The sequence below is a fragment of the Channa argus genome, chromosome 14 (genome assembly GCF_033026475.1).
Source record: "Channa argus isolate prfri chromosome 14, Channa argus male v1.0, whole genome shotgun sequence".
Taxonomy (NCBI): domain Eukaryota; kingdom Metazoa; phylum Chordata; class Actinopteri; order Anabantiformes; family Channidae; genus Channa; species Channa argus.
In genome coordinates this window covers 22,365,256-22,386,553 of record NC_090210.1, presented here as the reverse complement: position 1 = coordinate 22,386,553, position 21,298 = coordinate 22,365,256, and the positions used below count along the sequence as shown (strand labels likewise).

The 21,298-nt window shown below is 42.9% G+C and overlaps 1 protein-coding gene across 2 annotated transcripts in view; it reads left to right on the top strand.

The window, feature by feature from the left end:
- LOC137098670 (disco-interacting protein 2 homolog C) overlaps positions 1-21,298 on the top strand; it is a 163,861-nt gene that overhangs the window by 44,259 nt on the left and 98,304 nt on the right. Inside the window, exon 1 of one of the 2 annotated variants that reach the window (XM_067475161.1) lies at positions 11,210-11,399. The exons of the other annotated variant lie outside the window; for it this stretch is intronic. The gene's annotated coding sequence lies outside the window, so the exon portion shown is untranslated. Of the gene's footprint in view, positions 1-11,209; positions 11,400-21,298 lie in introns of those variants that run through there. 2 annotated transcript variants of the gene reach the window in all.

The following is a 21,298-nucleotide window of genomic DNA, read 5'->3' as shown; positions in this document are numbered from 1 at the left end:
TTCACAGCCAGCACTTGAATATCACACACTGGGTTTCAGTGCAACGGGAAGAAGGTCCCCGCTTAACACAAGCAACTATTCAAAAATGAATTCATATCTAAACAAATAGTTGCTGGTTTCTTTGTTTGTCTTTGGGTGGAATAAAAATTTGCCTTCAAACAGGAAGAATTGGAGCATTTTGCATTTCAGATTTACAGCAGATTTTTGTGTTTCTGCACTTGGAACTACTTCAGTCGATAAAGTTCAAAACATGTTCGACATTCACTCTTGCAACACAATGACACTCGTGTTTGTGGCTTCTGCTGACATGCTCCTCTCTCTGCACCCGTGCTCCCATGTGTGCACTGCCGAGAGGACCAGTTGTTCATTGGCATGGTTTTATAGTGAGTGTGTGTCTTTGTGTTTCATTTAATGTATGTGTGTGTGTATGTTTGTGTGTGTGTGGCTGAGTTTGGATGGAGCCACAGGGAGAGGAAAGCCACAACCTGCATACTGCTGCAGTGGCTTCAGTAAATGGCTTTCATTGTTTCAGAAAGACTGAATTGGACGGTTAAATACTCACATCATCACAACAGCAGATGCGCTCTGTGTGAAAGTCATGATCCTTCCGCTTCAGTGTTGTATAATTAGTTGTTTTTAGTCTGCCTGCAGTGTGGCTGCTGGAGGTTTACTGCATTCACTATGTGTGCAGAATATCCTGCAGACCATAATTAGTGGGGATATTTGATAAGGCTTTAGATTCCAGCCCACGACTTACAGTGTTAGTACGGTGAACTTACTGTGTACTTATCAACAAGAACGGTGTAGCTTCGCAGTAGCTATAGATACATATTTGTTGTTACTTAATAACAAGCAAACTTTGGGGAATAGCAGGGGAACAAGACGAGAAGAAGAAAAATATCTACAGTGTTACTAACGGTTACTAATTAAATATGCATGATATGTGTGAACTCTTGGAGTGTAATTACTGTGTAACTACAGATACAAAGAGGTTAAGAGGCTCCACACTGTACATGGTTATTGTTGGTCATGTTTTTCGCAGACTGAGTATTAGATGACCGTCATGATAAGAGCTAAAAGCAGAATTAGCGTCCGAGTGTCTAGAGGTTTTTCAGTCCTGTCAGGCTTTGGCATTGGCAGCTTTAAACGGTGAAGACCAAACACTTTTAGGGCTCACTAACTAAAAAAAACAAAACAAAACTAGGATTTACTCGCAAGCCTATAGGAAAAATAAGGCTGCAAATAATGCAACAATGCTGAATACATTGGAAAATCCAGTTATTAATTCACAAAATATAATTCAACCTCATTTTAAAGATTAAAAAAACTATGTCTGACTGAGTGAGTAATCATGAGTGGACGAGTAAGAAAACACAGATAATGCTGTGCATCCATTTGGTTTAAAAGGTCAAACCAACATTTGGGTAAGAACACGGCTCCAAATCCCAAAATCAACCCTGAAACAAAGAATTAAAGGTAATTAGAAAGAATCTGTTCTCTGTTTGTGTGCAACACTGAATGTAAATGGCTCTATTTTTCTGCACACTAAGCCCAGTTCAACTTTTGTTTCCAGTGGCTCATGTTACACGAGGGAAATAACACCGACAACGAGTGAAAAGCATCTCCCAGTGTCACCACTGCAGGAGCCATGAAAGGAAAATGAAAGAAAACTTATTTGCAAAGATTTGGAAAAAGGATATATAAGAAAGAGCTGCAGCTGCAGCCTCCGTGCAGGGACGCCGTGTTCCTGTTAGCACAGATACATCACGAATGCACACAGAGGCCTCTTTTTTTAGTACAATGTTGTTTTAATGCAAATTGTTCGGAGCAGGACGGTGATTCTTTATGATAAAGTCTGTCATGTTGTCCCAGGGATCTGTGCAGCTAATGGAAAAATGACTCTGCGCTATAATCACGTCAGACCTGTCATAATTGTTCCCATATGGCGTCTTACATGATTTTAAACATGCACGAGCTGCAGTAAACCCCCCCCTGATTCAAACCAGTAAAACTATATGCCCAACACAAACACACTTAAAAAAAAAAAAAAAAGGCTTAAAACTCAAATTACCTGGATGTAAATGGCCGAGAATGTGTTGTTATGAAATGTGTTTCACATTGACACCAGAACGTTTTTCGGCCATTTTAAAGAACCGTGTAAAGCTCAAAGACCCCGAGGGATGTTCGACTGCAGTCTGTTTGCGCACTTTGTTGATTTTCATCCCCCCCCGCGGGAAACATGCGTATCAGTGTATCATAATTAACTGAGCACTAATTCCCTCTTTGGTGGCGTTTGCGTGTGCGCTACATGGGTTACAGTGTCCCAGAGCAGTGAAAAATGTACTTCAAATCCCTGTTTTTAATTAATGCGGCCTCAGTCGCTGCTTGTAGGGATGTTTGTGCGCTGATTTATGGCCATTAGAGTAAGTATTCTGCCACCGCTGCCACTGCTGGGCATCACTGTGTCGACGGCGTCACAAAGACAAGTCCGTGAGTACGTCCATCTGATCCTGACCTTTATTTCTGAACGCTCTTTCATAAACCCAACAGCAGTAACAATACACTCAGACACTAGTGGATTCCAAGGCCGCCGCAGCAGGGCTATCTTTGGACCCGTGCATTACTGTGCCAAGTGTACTTTAGTATTTAAGGAATGTTGCTTTTCTCCATTACTGGGCAGCAATTTCTGGACTCTAGCGTCAGCTGCTTTATAGCCTGTCTTGAGAGTCTCTGCTGCCTGTTGTGTAACAGCGTGAAACTGACTTCTACCACTCTGGAAACTTTAGCTAGTCAAAATAATGATGCAACAATGCTGCAGAAATCCAATGAATTTATCGACCCTCAGGTACTGACACACCTGCAGGGAATCCTCACCAAACGTATGGATTTGTGTTCGCCAGCATCTGTGGCAAATCCAAAAAATGAGAAACACGTGTCCATCAGATGGACGCAAACATGTTGAGAATGTCAAAATAGCAGAGCTGTGAAATCACTCGAGTATAATTTGGAAGGTGTAATGTAGCAGCAGCCTAAACAATCTTTAATTAGTACAGTATTATCATATGCACTGTATATGTAAAAATAAACATCCACCATAGTACGTGATTTTTCTCCATAATGTCGCCACTTCCCCTCAGATTAGGGGTCTTTACGTCTCAGTCATCTCATTTCAGTTGAACGGTTTAAGATGACCAATGTTCTGTGCTTAAGCCAAACTGCTGCATTAATTGGATTTCCATCACAGCGAATGACCGGTGTGTGGAAAAAGCCCCGACCCGGCGTTAATCTGGATCAGGATGGCTTAAGCGTGGCGGGGCCTCATACACATAAAAACCTCAACGTCTGCTCAGGTAATTACATTAGAAAGTGAAGGGGCGAGATTGTGTTTTCTCTGACTGAGACTCTGGCAGCTGCTCAGTCAAAGAAAAAAGAAGCAGCTTGAGATTTTGAAACTTTTGTAAATTCCCACGTTTTTCTGTAGTTTATCAGTGGTTTTAAATGCACCGAGACTTCAATAGGTTCCGTGGGATTGTGGGCTGTTGTCTGGGAGGATTTTCTCACATTGTGCTGGAAATATTGAGGACTGCATGCTCGTTGCCAGAGTACTGCTCCGAACCCACTGCTTGTTACCCAGCTGTCCTGTATAGAGACTGTATTTTCCAACCCTTCTCTTTCTTGGCTGAGCTTTAATCATGTGACTTGTATTACTCATTTACTCACTGCATTTACTACAACATGTCTATTTGACCCTTGAAGGATTTGACCCTTGAAGGAACAAGCCGAAAGCCGTGGATCTTTGACCTGTGACTTCTACAGTTTTTAAATACCTCCCTGTCCAGAGTTCTGTACTGAAACATGTTCATAGTAACTTTTCCATCCACATGTGGCCTCACACTTGGTTTCGTTTAATGTTAAACACATTCACACTCCCTGTGCTCATCATCTACCTTCACCTGCGCTCCGATCCATTCAACGGGGTTCTGCTTTCCTTTATGTGGAGGGTGGAGTTGCAGCGCCCACCTGCAATACACCATCCTCTGTCCAGACCAAGAAGCTCAAAGTCTACTCTCCTTAGGGAAATAGCTTTTTATGCTCCGCTTTGTCCCTCAACCCATTCATAACCATAGCCTTTTAAGAGAGAAACCTAGTGCCTGAAAGGGCAGTGTTGTCCACAAAGAGAGGTATTACCTTCTGACAATGGACAGGGAGTGGTCCAGGTCCTGCAGTAGAAATGAAGAACCAGTGAAAGGATTACTTTTTTTTTACTGCTGGGAGGGTTTTTACTTGTGGTTTTTCTGTGTGATGAAGTCATTACAGTGGGATGTTTACTCTGAATCAGAGGAACCAAACAATATGAACGGGGCCCGTTGATGCATCTTCGTGCATCTCTTCTCGCTTTTGTGTTTTCTGTAGGTCTGGGCCGATTCCTTCTTGTGTAAATCATATATGCATGGAAACTAACAATGTTTTGGTTTCTGTTTTTTAGCATCTAAACCCATTTTTAGGAAGGGCAACAAGTTGAAATTAGAGTTTGAGCTTTTTGACAGAACCTTCGCTGAGCGTAGGCTTGTGTTATTTATTCAACAAATTCTGTCTCCTTGAAGTTGCTTTTCCGTCTTCTTCAATCTTCGGATGGCGCCTTAACGTTTGTCGTGCCTGATCGTGCTACAGATGAAACTGTCTGAAACTGTCGGTCAAGCTCAGAGAGCCCCTCCTTGGCTTTTTATTAACAATCTGGGGGGGCTGACACTTTCATTTCGTTCTGATGCCATGTTTCTCACGGTCACAAGGCTTCTTAGTCAGCAATGTTCTGCTGGAACCTTGAGGCACAGCCTTACAGTCCTTATAACCAAGACCAACAATGGCCATAAGCCTCACAAGATGTAGATTTTATAGGAAAGTATCACAATTTTCCCATGTGGTCTCAGTCTCACATGCTTCAGTTATTCTACTTGTTTTTATGTTGGACACGTGTGTAAAACTCTGTCTTTGCTCCCTGTGTGTTAGTAGGTGTGTGGCTTCTGTTTGACAGTTCTCTTTGAAAGGTCCCATGTGTCTTCTTGACTCGGTGATGTCGATCTTTCAGCCACTTCTAGGCATCAATATGAACAGGTATCAAGACATGAGGAGACAACAGGCCCCTGGACAAGTCCCCCAGCTCTCCTATACAGAAAGAAGACCCACAAACTGACAGACACATACTGTCAATATGTGTGTTGTTCAGGGTCTCTGTGGTCTTTTTGTACCTCTTGGTGAACTGCAGCTTCGTCGTTGTTTGTGCGTCTTTGCGTGTTTGTATTTTTTTAAGCGTCTTGTTTCTTTCTTAGTGTCTTAGAGTCTTTACACTCTAGAGAGGAATTTCCTGAATAACCTGTGAGTGAGCCATTTCCAGGATGGATTTCATTGTGCAAAACAGTTGTTTTTTTGTTGTTGTTGTTTTTGTCCCTCAAGTCAATTTCTCCAACTTACGAGCACCTATGAGCACTTTTTCAACAACACAACACTTGCCGGTCGAGGCAGACGGCCGTCCACCCTGAGCCTGGTTCTGCTGGAGGTTTCTTCCATTAAAGGGAGTTTTTCCTCTTCACTGTTGCTTAGGACTTGTTCAAGGGGGAATCGTTGGCTTCTCTCTATACATCTTTATAATCTTGACTTTATTCTGTAAAGTGCCCTGAGACGACTTTGTTGTGAATTGGCGCTATATAAATAAAGTTAATTTGAAGTTGAATTGAATTAAAATAATTTACCTCAGACACGTGAACAGGCTCTGTTCTGGGTTGATGTCCCCCTTCACATTGCTCCTCTGCCTGTTCGAATCTGGAAGTAGGTGCAAAAGGACCATGGTGGAACTATGATTCCATGTCTCCACATGCATCCCCTCAGTTCTTCCCTTGGGCAAAATCATCATCACTTGATATGAAATCCTGTTTTTGTAGCTCAGCGTTTTAAAACCTTCTTGTTCTTGATGGTTCACACACAGATGAGACTGACTGGTTCTCAGCTGTGGCTGCTTGTAACGGCAAAGAGACCTTTTTTTTTTTCTTTTTTTTTCAGAAGAAGCTGAAAATTACTAAGGAAATATTCTGTCAGAGTTTTGCTTCGACAATGAGATGCTGAGGATGCTTCTCTTTGAGCAGTTGGTATTGAGGAGGTTTTTCATGTCACCTTGTAGTATCACCTCAGTTTAATTGGAACTTTGTCAGAGCTGATACCAAAAACGTACCATGCAGCAGGTCCAGTGCTCCACGACTTCTTTCCAATGAAAAGCAAAAAGGGGAGTAGAGTAGAGTAGAGTAGAGTAAAGTAGAGTAGAGCTGAGTTAAGCTGGTACTGTGCAGTGGAAAAGGGGCTTATCCTTTTTGTCTCTCCAAGGACCCCCTGACCCCTTGGGCCCCTGGAACGTAATTGCACTACGCCCATGCAGCAATATTTGCTTTTAATGTTTAAAATGTAGAAACGGAAGAGACGTAGGTTTGTTTTCTGAACCTTTTCTTAACCTTGAATGAATACTGTCACTATTTGTATTGTACTAAAACATCACCAGTGACGACCAACACTTTTTAGAGTATTTTCTAGTAACCATGCAGAGTTTTGCACAGCGTCTGCACGTGAAAACTCTCAACATAATTATGTTTTGCTCCTCTTTCCTGCGGCAGACTTGCCAGAATTTTGCTGTCAGAGACAGATTGATGGTTTTATCTCTATGCCATATGAAGCATTGTTGCACATGCCATCTGTCTCATCTTGCAATGAAACTCTGCTTTTGTTAATGTCATCACAAAACGTGCCAGCTGCACATCGCTCCTCTCAGCACTCTGCAGCAACTTTGCCGCTCAGCTCTTTTTTCTGGGTTTCTCTCCACCTGTGATTGATGCCTGACAGAGAAGCCAGACGGAGGCTGTACAGCACTGACTGCTCAGCCAGCTGCTATTGATTCTTTTTCACTTTAGCCATAATGAAGTATTGGTCAGCCTCAGTGTCAGCAGTGCTTAGTGAGGCAGCAGGTGAGAAGAGCTACGAGACACTAGACCTAATTACAACTAGTCCTTGTGTATTTGAGCTGCACTGATGGCAGAAGGAAGCCACAAGAAGAATTTAGTCTGCATTCAAAATTAAAGTAAACATGCAAAAGTGGGATCTGCAGGATGATCTTAAAGGATCAAAACTAATGGTAGATTATTCTTTTTGACACATTATATTACATCTGAGAATGTTGAGCTACAGTACTTTTGCCCATCTCTGTGGACCAATTCCAAGGAGATATGGCCCTGAGCACGGACAGCGGAAAGACCCGTCACACTTTGTCATTATGAGTCTGTTTGGAGTCATTTTACATTTATTTTTGGAATTTTTTTTAAATTAGCATTTGTGTCTATTTTGGCTTGTTTTGTGAATGTTTTATGGCATTTGCATTTATTTTGGATAGTTTAAGGGCATTGTATTTCATTTTGCAGACTGTGGCCCATGGGGAGAGGGACATCTCGGACCCTCGGGCGTCTCGGGTGCCTTGTTGGCCCATTCAGTAATCCATTCATTTTTCGAAAAAAAAAAAAAAGCCACATAATCCTCGTCACAGTTTTGCACCTGAGATCATAAGATTTTTCTTTTGTTACACTAAAAAATTCAAATGTCTGAAAATATTTAATAAAGCTCATACAAAACAAAGAAAATCAGCAAAAAGTGAAAAGTAAAAGTCAATGGTCTAAATAGTTTCTGTCCATCAACTGATCAACTGACCGACTACCCACAACTGCATTCAAATACTGCTTGGACGGGAAAGAAGTAAAGAAAAAAACCCTTTTCACTTTTTGAGCTTTTTTATAATGTTTCTTTTCTATGAAAAATTGACATTTAACTATCTGAAATTTATATGGGAAATTACAAAACTAAGTATGTTGTTCATCACAAGTTAAGGTTTAACAATATTTTATCATTGACTTTATCATTTTTTTTTATTGAGGAATGAATGTACAAAATAACGACAGCTGACAAATTGTTGTAGAGGTGGGACAGTAGTTTCCCTATAAGTTGTAGTAGAGTAGATGAGCGAAGTAGCATAACATGAAATACTCAAATTGTAGTTTGAGGTCAAACAGTACTTGTACATGTAAATGTACTTAGTTCCCAGCTCCACAGAACAGAGGACAAGGAGGTAAACTAGTGATGAGACTACACTGGAGATAAATCAGACTTTTTAAAGAGAGATTTTGTTTAGTTCCCTTTGACATCAAAGGGTGAGTTTCCTGTTGGTTCAACGCTGTAAAACAGTAAAATGTGAAAACTTCCTAGATGAGTCAATACTTAAAAGAAATAATTTAAAGAAGTTTGTTGGAAGAACTCGGAGGTCGTTCTCAGAGGTCGCTGACACTGAGAGTGTGGGCAGATAGATGTGCATCCTTGCAGCTGCCAGCGTTCGCTCGAGCAAGAAGATAAACACCTTTCTACCTGCTCAGCCACCGCGGCTCGTTATGGAGGAACACAGCCGCTAAATGGCTCAAATGGAAATGTTGAGGCCTGCAAAATGACCTGATTACTGGCAAGTTGTTGTGGCTGCATTTCTACTGAGCAGATATTTAAACCATCAAGTCCCACAGACCTCAACACTAACACGAGTTGGATGGTCCAGCGAAGGCACATTGAGCTAATCAAGCATGCAAGTTGGGTACGTGTTGCGACAGATTTCCGAAATATCCCCCAAGGACCTCGTTTCACAAGCGCACATGCACACTGAGAACATTTGCTCGTGCACAAAAAAGAAAACGCTGCATTATTTATTGTGTGCTCTCAGCAACATATGCGTCCTAACTATCCCCTGATGCATCTGAACCTTATCTGACTGATATTTAAATGTTGATGGGGATTTGAAGTGTTGCCATCTGATGTTTCTAATTTCCTGATGTATTTAAATTATGTACAATGTAATAACACTTCCAGCAGTTTTAGAAGAGATTCTGGCTTTTTTTTTTTAAGCCTTCGTGCTAGTGTCACCCAGTCAAATTATGCTTTTGCGGTTGTCCGTCCGCCCGTCTGTGCGTCCCAATTTCATGAAATTATTTAGGGAATTTCATTCCATCTAACACTAACTTCCACTACGACCCATGAATGAACTGATTAGATTGGATGTCTGTTTTCTTTTTTCGAATTGACAAATGTAATCAGCTTGTTGAGTGTTCAACAGAGGACTGGGAAGGTTTAACCACAACGTCTCACCCTGGTGTAAAAGGAAAAGGGCACTTTTCACCAACATAGTACCAGCTCCACTTCACCCTTCTCTGTTCCTTGTTTTTCAAAAGTCGTGGATTGTGACAAAAAGCTGGTTCAGGCAACAAACCTCCATTGTTGAACCATGGATGCTGTGATTATGTGACCACAAGGACAATGTGAGGCGTCTTCCGACCAACACACCAACATTTGCTAAAGTCAACTAAAGTTAAATTTAGGATGTCAAGGACTAAATCTGAGCATTTGTAGTCTAGAAAACTAGCAAGAAATTATTATTAGGTTATTCTAGAAACAAACAAGTATTTTTTTAAGAGTTTTGACAGACATCAAATTATATCTGCAGTAATGATCAAACCTGTTGCTCTCTGGTGACAAAGCCAGCAGGAGTGCATTCCACCTTAAATCCAGGGAAACATTGACTCTGTGTTGGGCTGCCAGACGGAGGTTTAGCTGTGAGCACCCTGCCCATAAATGGCCACAGTACGCACTGAAGAGAGGGGATGGAGGGGGGGGGGAGATAAGAACGACAGGGCAAGAGGAGGATGGAGAACAAGCCAAAGAAACATGAAATGAAAGAATGAAAAGCAGGGGAAGAGACAAAAATAGAAAAAGGAAGGAATCTCAAAGAACGTGAATAAAGGGGGAAAACGAACTGTTGGCCAACTCAAATACAGCATAGACTGACAAGGATGGATTGAGATCCCCTGACTCTCTGGGAGAAACTGCCAGCCTGCGAACAGCATCTTCGACTTAACCGATGGCAGATTCTTATTAATTCTGCGCAACGTTTGAGTAACGGCTTAAAATTAGGGTCCAAATCAATGCAGCAGGTCGGAGATCTTGTCTTTTTCATCCTGGAAATGCATCAACATTGCAGCTTTACAACTAATTAGGAATTTTGCGAACAGGAATTTACGATCAACAGTCACATAAATGGGGTAAATCATCTTCTTATTCACTCGCGCACGATGAAGGCGGCTGCCGTGCAAGGTTCTCAAATGTCCTACTACCTTGGGGTTTATGTGACCTGGTGTTTATGTAAATGTTCATGACAAGGACAAGGAAGGTCCGCTGCACATGGTGCAATATCAAAAGACGCCTGCTGGCGTAGGGGCGCTGTTTCCCCATTTTTCAAGAGAAGGCGCTATTGTGCTGCTATTGCAACAGACGCCTGCTGGCACGAAAAGATGCTCCAGTGGGTCGTGTAGAACTGATGCTGTCTCATATAACCACCAAACATAACTAAGGGTCATTAAATGTTGGTTGAAGAAATGTCGTATGGAAAACTTTTTTTATGTGGGGACAATGTCAAAGTTTGGTGAGTCCCGTTACGTTCCCATCACACTTTGGCCAAATGAGGTGTCCGCTTCCCTAAACTAAAACATTTGTACATAAAAAATAAACCCGGGAATCGCCCTCTAAGACATTGTCACACAGGAATAAAACAGGCCTCCTCCAGGGTATTGTTTAACCAGGGCTCACGTCTCAACTCGCAGGCAGTTAAGTTACTAGGTGATGGCCTAAACAGTAGAAACACTTATTAAATACACGGTATTTACTCTTCAAACACTGAGCGCAGGTCATTTGAGGTTCAGTGTTTTAATAGAGCCTTTAACAATTTTATTTAAATGGGTTCAATAACCTGCAAGGAGGTGGAACAGTGCCCTAGAAAGCACAAGTACAGTATTGTGTTTATTACAGGTACATAGAGCTGTGTGTGTGCAAATAATATGCTGCAGGCTCCTTCTGTTCCTCTGTGTGTGCTCATAAATGATTGCACGAGCTGCATCTTTGTGTGTTTTTGTGCATATGGACACATAATTGTGCTTGGGGACATTTCGTGCAGTGTGTGTGTGTGTGTGTGTGTGTGTGTGTGTGTGTGTGTCCAGCCAGAAGGGCCTTGTCACCCTGACCCGAGTGTGAGGTGAAGTGACAGATTTGGTTCAGCAGGGAAAGCAGCCCCTGCGACTGTGCCGCCGTTAAATAATGTAGCAGATCTAATTCATACACCTGAATTATGGAGGCAGACCGACTGTGTGTTTCTAGAGAGTGTTTTTCTTTCGATACTCTTTGTGTCTGAGGACGTCCAGGCCAGACGCCCAGCAGAGACAGCAGCCCTTCACTCAGTCTGGAGGTCAGTCAGGGAGAGACAACAAGAGCTGACGAAGACTCTGCAGGTAAACTCATGGAATCATTTTACCTTACAGAGCATTGTTGCTCTTGATAATGTTGCCTTAGTGCAGATTGTTTTTTTTTTATCAACACAAAACTACATCACATCTGTAGGTGGAAGTGTCCCAGTTGCAGTTTTTTTTTTACACAACTCAAAATGATCTATGGTTGATTTTAGTCTACTGATTCATTGTCTTTCTCAGGAAGTCGTGTGGTTGATGGCTATTAAAGCTCTGATTTTCTTTATGGGTTTATGTAGATTTACTCTTCAGTGCTTTAAAATGTTTTCTCCCACTTTTATAGGCAAAACATTAATTTCATGTCATTTAGCTAAATAAACACATGGAAAGTTTTTCTTCTCTTCAGAATATTTAGCACTAATGGAGCAGATAGTTTCAGCATAGGGTAACATCTGATAACATCTTAAACTCAACATGCTCAGTGCAATAACATGCTATACAGTGGGTGATGCAGTACAGTGTGTAATTACAGTAGATGACCTGCTCCTTCACAGTAATAAAGGCTGGTATTTACTGTAGACTGCAGGAAAACAGGAAGGAAACACACACACACACAGCACCTGCAGCTGAGATTTTGGCTGCTCTTTTCTTCCCTTACACATTCACATACTGACATTCACAGATAAGAACACTTAAAGGTCTTATGGGAGTGTGTGTGTGTGTGTGTGTGTGTGTGGGGGGGGGGGGGGGGGGGAGTCACACACTGAGTTATTTCAGCTGACACCTGATTTGAGAAGTGCAGACTTCCAGTTCTGGGTTTCAAGATCCTTTTCAGTGTCACATTGGTTTATCTGCAAATAATAATAATAATAATTTCTCATTCACTGCCACTGAAAATCATGTGAGAAGAGAAGTACAGTCAGTTGTGGTTAGAGTTTACTTGATGAATTTAAACGTGAAGCACCGAGGCCTAAGAGGTGGACAGGCCTCTGAAGCTACTGTTCATACTTTGTGTTTGAAAGACCACTGGTAAGAGAAAACTAAATGAGAAAATGACTCAAAGATAATGATTGACCTGACATCTGAGGTAAAATGAACAAAAATCAAACGCAAAACAACAAATGCAGGCAATAAATGATCGGAAATAGACACAAAACTGTAACACATATGAATTACAGTAAACAGACACACACCCACTTTTGTTCAGTGTGTGTGTGTGTGTGTGTGTGTGTTGCTGCCTCTATGTCCTGGCTGTCATAACTTGTGTGTGGCCTGAATGGATGTGGACAGATTCTGTCAGATATTGAGGTCAGACAGAGAAGCAGAGAGAAGAAAATACTCTGGAGATCAAATGAAGGATGAAAGAGACGGCGGCATAAAGGTAGAAACGCGGGAGACACAGTGGGTTGGGCTGTCAGAGAGTACTGATAAACACCCCCCCCCCCCCCGGTGTGAGACGCACCAGTTTCCCCAGCAAGAGAAGGAGGGGAGGTGTCTGTGGACGAGATTGATTCCAGTGGATGTTAGTGCTGCTTTGGACCAAAGATGGCTAGAGATGAAAAACGATGGCTGAATGTCTGGGCTGGAAAGTTAGTTTCTAATCTCATTCTTTGATGGACCCTGCGTAGAAATTGTTAAACCTTTATTTATAATAACCACGAGCGATTGAAAGCATCAGTGTTATCACCACTAGTGGTGCTAAAGAGCAACGTTTAATTAAACGGTTCAGTTTTAGTCTCGTGCTCCACTAGCTCTCGTGCGCGTCGTTCACACAATCCAGGATTTCGTGCCATGAAATGTAGCAGGCAGCGACAATGAAAGCTCCTAAAAAAAACTGGCTTTGCACTGATAAATGTGTTATTTTTCACTTTTCTGAGCCCTAAAGAATTAAAAGATTTCACAATTTCTGTGCTAAAAAGCAAAGTTTGGGTAACGGCGCCATGTTGATTTCTTTTTGTCACCATAATTATGTCTGAGCCCCCTCCGATTTAACTTGGCGTAGGGAAGGTGTTGTGAGAACACAAGCAATTATTTGTCATTATGCTGAGCCGCTCACATACCAATTAAATCGGACACAGTTTCAGAGCCGGTTGCTGTTAATTTTTTTTGTGATGTTGATGTAAATCTGCTGCAGCTCTGTGCAGAGTGAATAAACAGCTCCGAGCGGCTGGTGATGGCAGCTAGACATTTTATTGCCTTGTGCTTTGGTTTTAACTGTGCATTAGCCAGTTTTCTATCGTAGCATCAACATTTGGATAATCGCAGGTAATTGTTTTCTCAAATTTTAATTTCTCAAATTTGCCTGAAGGATAAAAAAGGGAGGGGGTCACAATCTGTTCGGCAGACTGTAAAGTCTCACCAAAACAGTTTTAATGGGGGGAAAAAACAACTGAAATCTGAAAAAAAGAACATCAGGATTACTTCTTCCACCACTGCACAAAAAAGGGAGGAATGGGCAACATGGGCACAAGGGATAGAACGCGAGACAAGGAAGACACTGGTCATCCTTGGAGACTAAGGTCTGGATCCAACCCATCTGGAATGAGACTCCGAAGAGCGGGAGAGAAGCCTGACGGCTGAGACCGAGCTACTCGTGAGAGTACAAGGGATGAAGTAATTAGGAAAAAAGGTACTTTTTACATTTGGACCTAAAGCTTCTCTGGAGGAAGGAAATTGTAGGAAAAGGCCCTGTACCCAGATGGCTTCTCTTTAGCTCTGGGGACACACTGGAACCATGAGACAATGGGATGGCGGTCAGGTGTGAAGGTGTTAAATGGGCTCGCTCATGCATTGGGGGGGTGTGGGGAACAGCAGCTGCTCCTCGTGGTGGATGTCAGCGGAGGATTTGTGCCAATGGTTTACAGTAGTAAGCACAGCGCTGCATAAGTAACATGCCAGAGGTTCCTCGGTCCGTCCGTCATCACATTCCCTCCACAGGACCACCTGCTGAGGGGAGAAACCCCACTGAGTCCTCCGTCTATGGTTTCACCCATCCATCTTTCAGTGGGGCGCTTCATGCGGTTGTTGCTGTTGAGATCAACATTAGTCCAGAGTGACAACGAATGCAGAGAGACCTTCCTGCTTTCTGTGTCCCTGCTGTCTTTACTTTTCAGCACAAGAAGTATTTTTCCTAGTCCAGTGTGAGTAGTGGGCACAGGCCCTAGAGTCAGAAACTCCTCCAACACCTTTAGGGTGAACGGAAATGGAAGCAAATCCCTGTAGCTAGTTCAACATCAGGTGTGAAGCTGGGAAAGATGAGGGACAAGTTCAACAGTCACACCAACTCTAAAGTGTCCACATACTTCTGAGGCGTACGTACTTTGTGTTCTAGCTCCGTCATACTCTTTGTTATCTCTATTGGCTTCGGTGCTGCACTGGTTGCTAATCTTGTTTGGTGTGACGGAGCGCTAGCAGCTGGCAGAGGAGCTACGGCTCCTGTTGATTAGGCTTCCTCCTCCAGTGATAAGGTCTTCACTTCTGGCCGGCTCCTCGTCGTATCTGGTTGAGCAGCAGTCGCCAGCTCACTCTTTCAGGATCACCGGCATCAGGACGGCAACAATTAATGCAACTAATTCCCAGTGAATTCTGTTAGACCTAGCAATTCAAACCTTATCAAAACATGGAAACGTGCATCACAATTTCTTCAGAAAAGCTCTCTTGAAATCAGTTATTTCAGGCTAAAATGTCTGCTAAATCCTGGAGGGACTGAAAAAAGCATCTCGAAAAAAGGAAAAACAACAACCAAAAGGGGAAACGTGTTGCAAGGGGCCACAGACCAGGAGACACTGAAAAGCACCTGTCAACCCCATCAACTATACGCATGTACATGTCAAATGAATTAAGTCAAAGGACAATAATTAGCAAAGTGCTAAGTCGTCAGCAACATGTTTCCCAGCTCATTTCACAACCCACTGCAGGGGAGGGGGCTCCGGTAAGAAATTATGGCAACAAGTGCGCCACTTGTGTCTTTCACTTTTTACTGTCCACATAGTATAAACCTAAAGGGTACTTTCTGCCATGAAGACATATTAAAACTTGATAAAGTGGTGCAGTAATACTACGATTCATTTTTTAGCAGCTCTGAGCTGAAACCCTCCACCAAGGGGCAAGGCGCTGTGGGAAGCCTGGCCAGCGAATGTCCACACAGGTCTGCTCCCAAAGCATCCTCCATCAAAGGGGCACAGTGGGAACACGTCGGCGTATTTGCTAAGAAGTTTTAGTTGTGTTTCTCGTTGCTCCCGGAGACATTGTTTCGTTCCCGTCAGGAGCTCTGACGGCCTCCGTACTCATTCTTGCAAAGTGCTTCATCCTTCAGGTGCGTTCTCACTGGGGATTCCAGCAGGTGACCTTACCACCAGCATGTAAATTTCCTTTCCTGTTCGGCTCCCTTCCCCATGTGGTAGCGGGCGGCGTTAGACAGACGGATTCAGCCGATGGCGATGGCTAGCAGTCATCAGTATGCAGCAGACATTCTGGCTCTGTCTGCTGGTTGTGCTGTGTCACACTGCTGCAGTGCAACCGGTTGGAATTTGAGAAACGGGGAATTTCTTTTACAGCATTTAACTTTAATTTATTGACCTTTTTTATTTGCAGGAGCCACATGGTCAGAAAGTCTAATGTGTCTCTAGGGATGAATAAAGTGTTTCTGTGGCGCGTTTGCTGCATTGGTACTGCATTTTATCACTTAAGAGCTGCTTTCTTTCCTGTTTGTTGATTATACAAATCACACAAAGGCAGGAAAATCATCACACACTATAACCGATAACAGAAATCCAAATTCAATATGTTCTTAATAGCAGTTTGTCAGCTCAGATTGTATAATTTTTTTTATCTTTCCGTGAGCTGAGAGGTTCGGTAGTGGGCCGGTTGCTCAGTGTTAGAGCATTGGGTTAGGATGCGGAAGGCTGTGGGTTCAAGTCCCACCCCAACAGATGTGGCCCCGCCCAGCCACCAAGGGCCACCTTGGTTTCGGTCCCAAGCCCGGATTAAAAAAAAACATAAAACGGGAGGTTTATGTCAGAAGAGCATCCGGCGTAAAAAGTCCAATCAACCTGCAGATCCCGTTCCGCTGTGGCGACCCGTCGATCTTTGAACAAGCTGACTGTTGTTGGTGGACGTGTGTCATATTACAAGACTCGTTACGACTTTTACTGTGACAGAGCAGCCGACGTGTCGTCCTCAGTAAAGGAAAGAACAATTAATGCTGCTATGGGTAAATGAGAGAGTGTGATTATTGTTGATGATGAGGAACAGAGAGGGAACCTGGTTGTTAAACTATGGCTGCAGAGGACGTCTTAGTTTTATTCCAATTCCTGTCTAAGCACTTTGCCTTTCTGCCTTGTTGCATCTGCTGATGTGCGACGCATCACCTTAATTTGTCAAAACGCCACTGACACGACAGGAGGCTCAGACTTCAGAGGAGGAAACCCTCTGTAAACAGCGGTGTCATGGCGGTGCTTCCTGGACTGTAAGTAGACCCGGTCTGTCAGAATAGAACACTGCAAACGTAGATTTTAAATGCTGCTATATGAAAACAGATATTACTGTAGTTTGTGTACTGATAGTCCAGTAAGATACGGATTAATTTAGGTACTGCAAATATGGCTTCGCTAATGGTGGACACGCTGACAGCCGAGTTTCTTTTTGACTTCAGAGTTGATTGGTTGCAGGAAAAAAACAGGACACAAATAAAGACATCATCATCTTAATAAAAGCTGAAAAGTAACGTGGATTTTTTAAATCCATTGTACACATACGTGGCATAAACATGTCTCAGGTCTCAGAATGGCCAACAGGTGAAACTGAAAATGTGTCCACGTTGGACAAAGATCTGGACGACAGGTTTAGGCAAAGGCTGTAGTTTTGCTTAAATGTTTGTCTTTGCCTTAATAAACCAGATCACGATTCTCGGGACTTAACCAGCTGGTTTTAGAAGCCTGAGCATACATGTGTTTATTTAAGCTTCAGCTACAACAAGCTGTACTTTTCAATACTTAAGTGTAATGGATACGTGTACTGTATAGCAGATTTCTACTACTGTGTACATGTACTACAGATCACTTCACTGTCCCTGGAGTCCAGCTGCATATGTGGCTGAACAATGATTTATTTTGCCGTGTTCCCCCCGTTTTCTTGCTGGGGGTGGGGTCAGATATGCTGAGAGGGCAACCAGAGGGCACAGCTGTTATGCTGATGATGACGCTCTTTGCTGTGCGTCTCAGACACTAAATGGCTACATCTTGAATGTTTTTTTTTCTGGGAGCAGAAAGATGATGGAGTGTATTTATGCCCCAAATCTGTGCAGTTCGATCCAGATTCATAGTTGTTCCTGTACGGGAAAGGAAGCGCGTACCAAAAGGTCACAACACAGAAGCGTAGGAAATGGGAAAAACACCGAGATGTGATTGCAGCTGCAGAGCAGAGCCCAACAGACATTCAGTCTTCTTTAAAATCCGAGAAACGTTGTTTAAATGCCCACTTATATAGCGTTTATCCAAAGCTTTACAATATTGATTCCCATTCACACAAACTATATAAGTGGCCATTTACACTGATGGTGGCGGCTGCCATGCAACGTGCTCACCTGACCCACTGGGAGCAACTTTGGCTTCAGTGTCGAAGGACACTTGGACCCGTAGCCGGGACCGGAGATCGAGCCCCTGACCCCTGTGTTCTGGGGATGACTGCCTTACCAACAGAGTTACAGCCGCTCCAGAGTCAGGGCTAGAGTCAAGGAAGACAAGAACTCTCATAAATGCATGTTTGTCTTTAACATTATGACAACTGAAACAGTCAGGAGGATAAAAGAAAAGGTTCTTTCAAAGTCATTTAGTTTGAGTTCCATCTAAAATCACACCAATGCCTGTAACCTGCTGGTTCCCAACATGTGCACACAGCCCCTGCTCAGTGTCACCTGAGTGGGTCTCACCTGGTCACCTGGAAAGATGTTTAACATAAAGACAGACAAATTGTAAATCGGCTGCTAATGCCTCAATAATAATCCACCAGTGGAGCCTTTTGACTGCATGTCAGGTTGAACTTCGACACATCTCCGTATCCTGAAATGAATTCAACGTCGAGGGAATTGGTCCATAACAACACTCATGTAAACTGAAGTTAAATGAAAGCTATTGGATAAGAGCTTGTTGTGTCTTTTATATTTTTGTATTTTCTCGTGCAGCAGAACATTTTAACATATGCAAAGCAGGAACAAAGAAATCAAAGAAATTAAACTTTCAGTTTAAGACCAAACGCAATTATCAAGCAGAACAACAATAGGAAATGTGAAACCAGACAAATAGAAATCTGAGGAGGAGGAAGAAGAAAAGAGCTTGTAATAGATCCAACAATAGGTTAGACTCGCTAAAAACGCTGGAGCTCGAGCCTGATTTGGCGCATTTTTTGGACATCCTGCCCCAGCACGTCAAAATAAAAGCTTTATAAGCAGCTGCTCTGTTGCTCTGCTATGTCCAGTGTAAAATTGTCCATCTCCCTGTGGGATTATGGGAATTGAAGGCCTATTATTAAAGCTGTTCAACTAGCATTTAGCTTCCTAGGAGGGCTGAGGTCAGTGTGTGACGGGGTTTCCTGTCCTCCGTGTGTGTGTGTGTGTTCTCTGTGCTCATCACCTTGATGGAGAATCGTGTGTGTGTTTGTGTTCACATGAGGATTCGTGTTGGAACCTGGGTGTGTGTGTCGTATCTCTTCAGGATGTCTGTGTCCTGACTGGGTTGGCCTCTCAGTTCCCTTCTGCCTGTTTCCAACATCCTGTTTTCACACATACTGTTTGTCTGTTACACACACTGGCACACAAACACACACCTGGGTCCTCATTCCCCTGAAGTCACCAGAAACACAGCGACCACCGTGTCACATAATGCACATTTGGCCCCATGCAAGAACCACTCAAACCAAGGGATTCCTTCCTAAATGGCACAAACAAGAGAAATAGGGGAATTTGCGGCATGGTGGCGGAGTGGTTAGTGCTGCTGCCTCACTGTTAAAACGTCCCCGGTTTGATTCCACATCCGGCTGCGTGGAATTTGACAGCTGGGATCAGTTCCAACCCCCTGAGACCCTGAACTACATTAGTTAATACAAACAAACAAAGATTATCTTTCTTTCCTGGATGTATTTGCCTATTGAGCTGCAATTGCAATAATTTAGTAGTAGCATGCTGCTACTAACTCTTAACACACACACACACACACACACGTCCCAGATCCATCTACTGTAGAACCCAGAAGTTCTAATTACAACATGGGCACTGAACTGCTGTTTTAAGACAGATAAACAAACATTATATTAAATTAATCTTCTGATCACTGTATTATCATAATGGCAACTCTACTTAGTATTTTAGATGTTCAAATTTTATCAGCACATTTTATTTCTGTTGTTAAGTAGAAAACTTGCCCCTATTCTGTCACTGCCTCGGGGTCTTGGCTCAAGTGTGTGTCCAATAGTCTCTGCTCTAATCTCTCAGGTATTGTCCTTTTTAGTCTTTATGTCTGTCCCAGTAAGATTTTTCCTTGTTTCAGGTTTGCAAATACTGACTTTGGCTAAATTAGTTTTTGTTGGCTGCTTTCTGATGGACTTGTAGCTCTGCAGTGTGAAATTCCAGGAACATGCACGAACATCTAAAACAAGTTATTTAAAACATATTTGTGGAGTTTAGAGTTTAACAAATCTCACTTGGAGCAATCACACGAACCAACTTCAAACATGAGCCCATTGTTGCCTTTCAAACTACTTACATTCTTAAAACATTTGACCCGGTTTAGACCAGTGGTGTGAGCTGTAAACTCTAATGAAGAACGGAGTCAGGTTTCTGCATCCTGGGGGGCTTTCTCTCATTGTTTTCCAGCCACAGATCCTGGACGAGCTGGTGGTTCCCTCCGTGATTTTCATGTGTGCTCATGTTTTACCCTATTTGAGAGCAGCCTCTCGCATCCAGTCAGAGCCACAACAGGCACCACCTGTCCTTTTATTAAGGCAGATGTTTGCATAAAGGACAAATGTTTATGCCAGTGTTTACAGATGTTTAGCCATCTTTACTTCTGGCGATTCTGTGGTTGCCTGGCAACACCAAAGATGTTCGATTGAGGCCTCAGTGTTCAGTCTACTTTTACTCCACTTATGTTCAGCTTGATGTCCTTATTATATCACTGCCACAAACTTCCCCTTTATGCATTTGTTTGAGTGTGTTGTTGTAAAAAGTGTTTTGCAGAGGGCTCGTGCCGCATATAGTTTCTTTGCATTCAAATCTGCGGCCTCAGGAAAACCCACATGCCATATGAATTAAACGGGTGTCCCCTCATCCCACCATCCACAAACCACCAGCAATTACTGATTTCAGCCATTTGTAAGAAAAAGCTCATTTAGTTTCTAAAAGGAGATCGTTTGCCTTAGCGGTGGCACCAACAAAACAAAGCGAGTCAAACTCTAATAGCAAAAATGACAATGTAAAGTTGATCAGACTGTCTTGATTTATTTTCCGATTGTCCGAAAGCAGCACTAGGAACTGGTAGCAGGTACAAAGCCTCTAAGTAAGGCACTAATTAAAGGTTGGGTTTAAGTTTGGATGTACCAATCTCTGCTAAGTCAGCAGGTGGGGTTTTCCAAAGGAAAGGGGCACGATAGGAAAAGGCCCGGAGTTTGTTTTAAATGTGGGTACAGACAGGAGCCCTGCACCATTTAGGGTTTTAAATGACAGAAGTCTGATCCGACAGGAGGATTAAAGTGTATTTGCTATTCACGCCTTCGCAGACGGTCACAAAGGAACAGGTTGGTGTTGAGACTGTCTCTTCATATGAGGCTTTTTGCATAACCTTCGAACAACATCAGCACCTAGAAGCGGACGGGGACGAAGTGAAAGGAGTGAAGTGATTCAGATTTTAAACGAAATCCCTGATCTCTCCGCTGGGGTTTTCCTCGCCTCATCC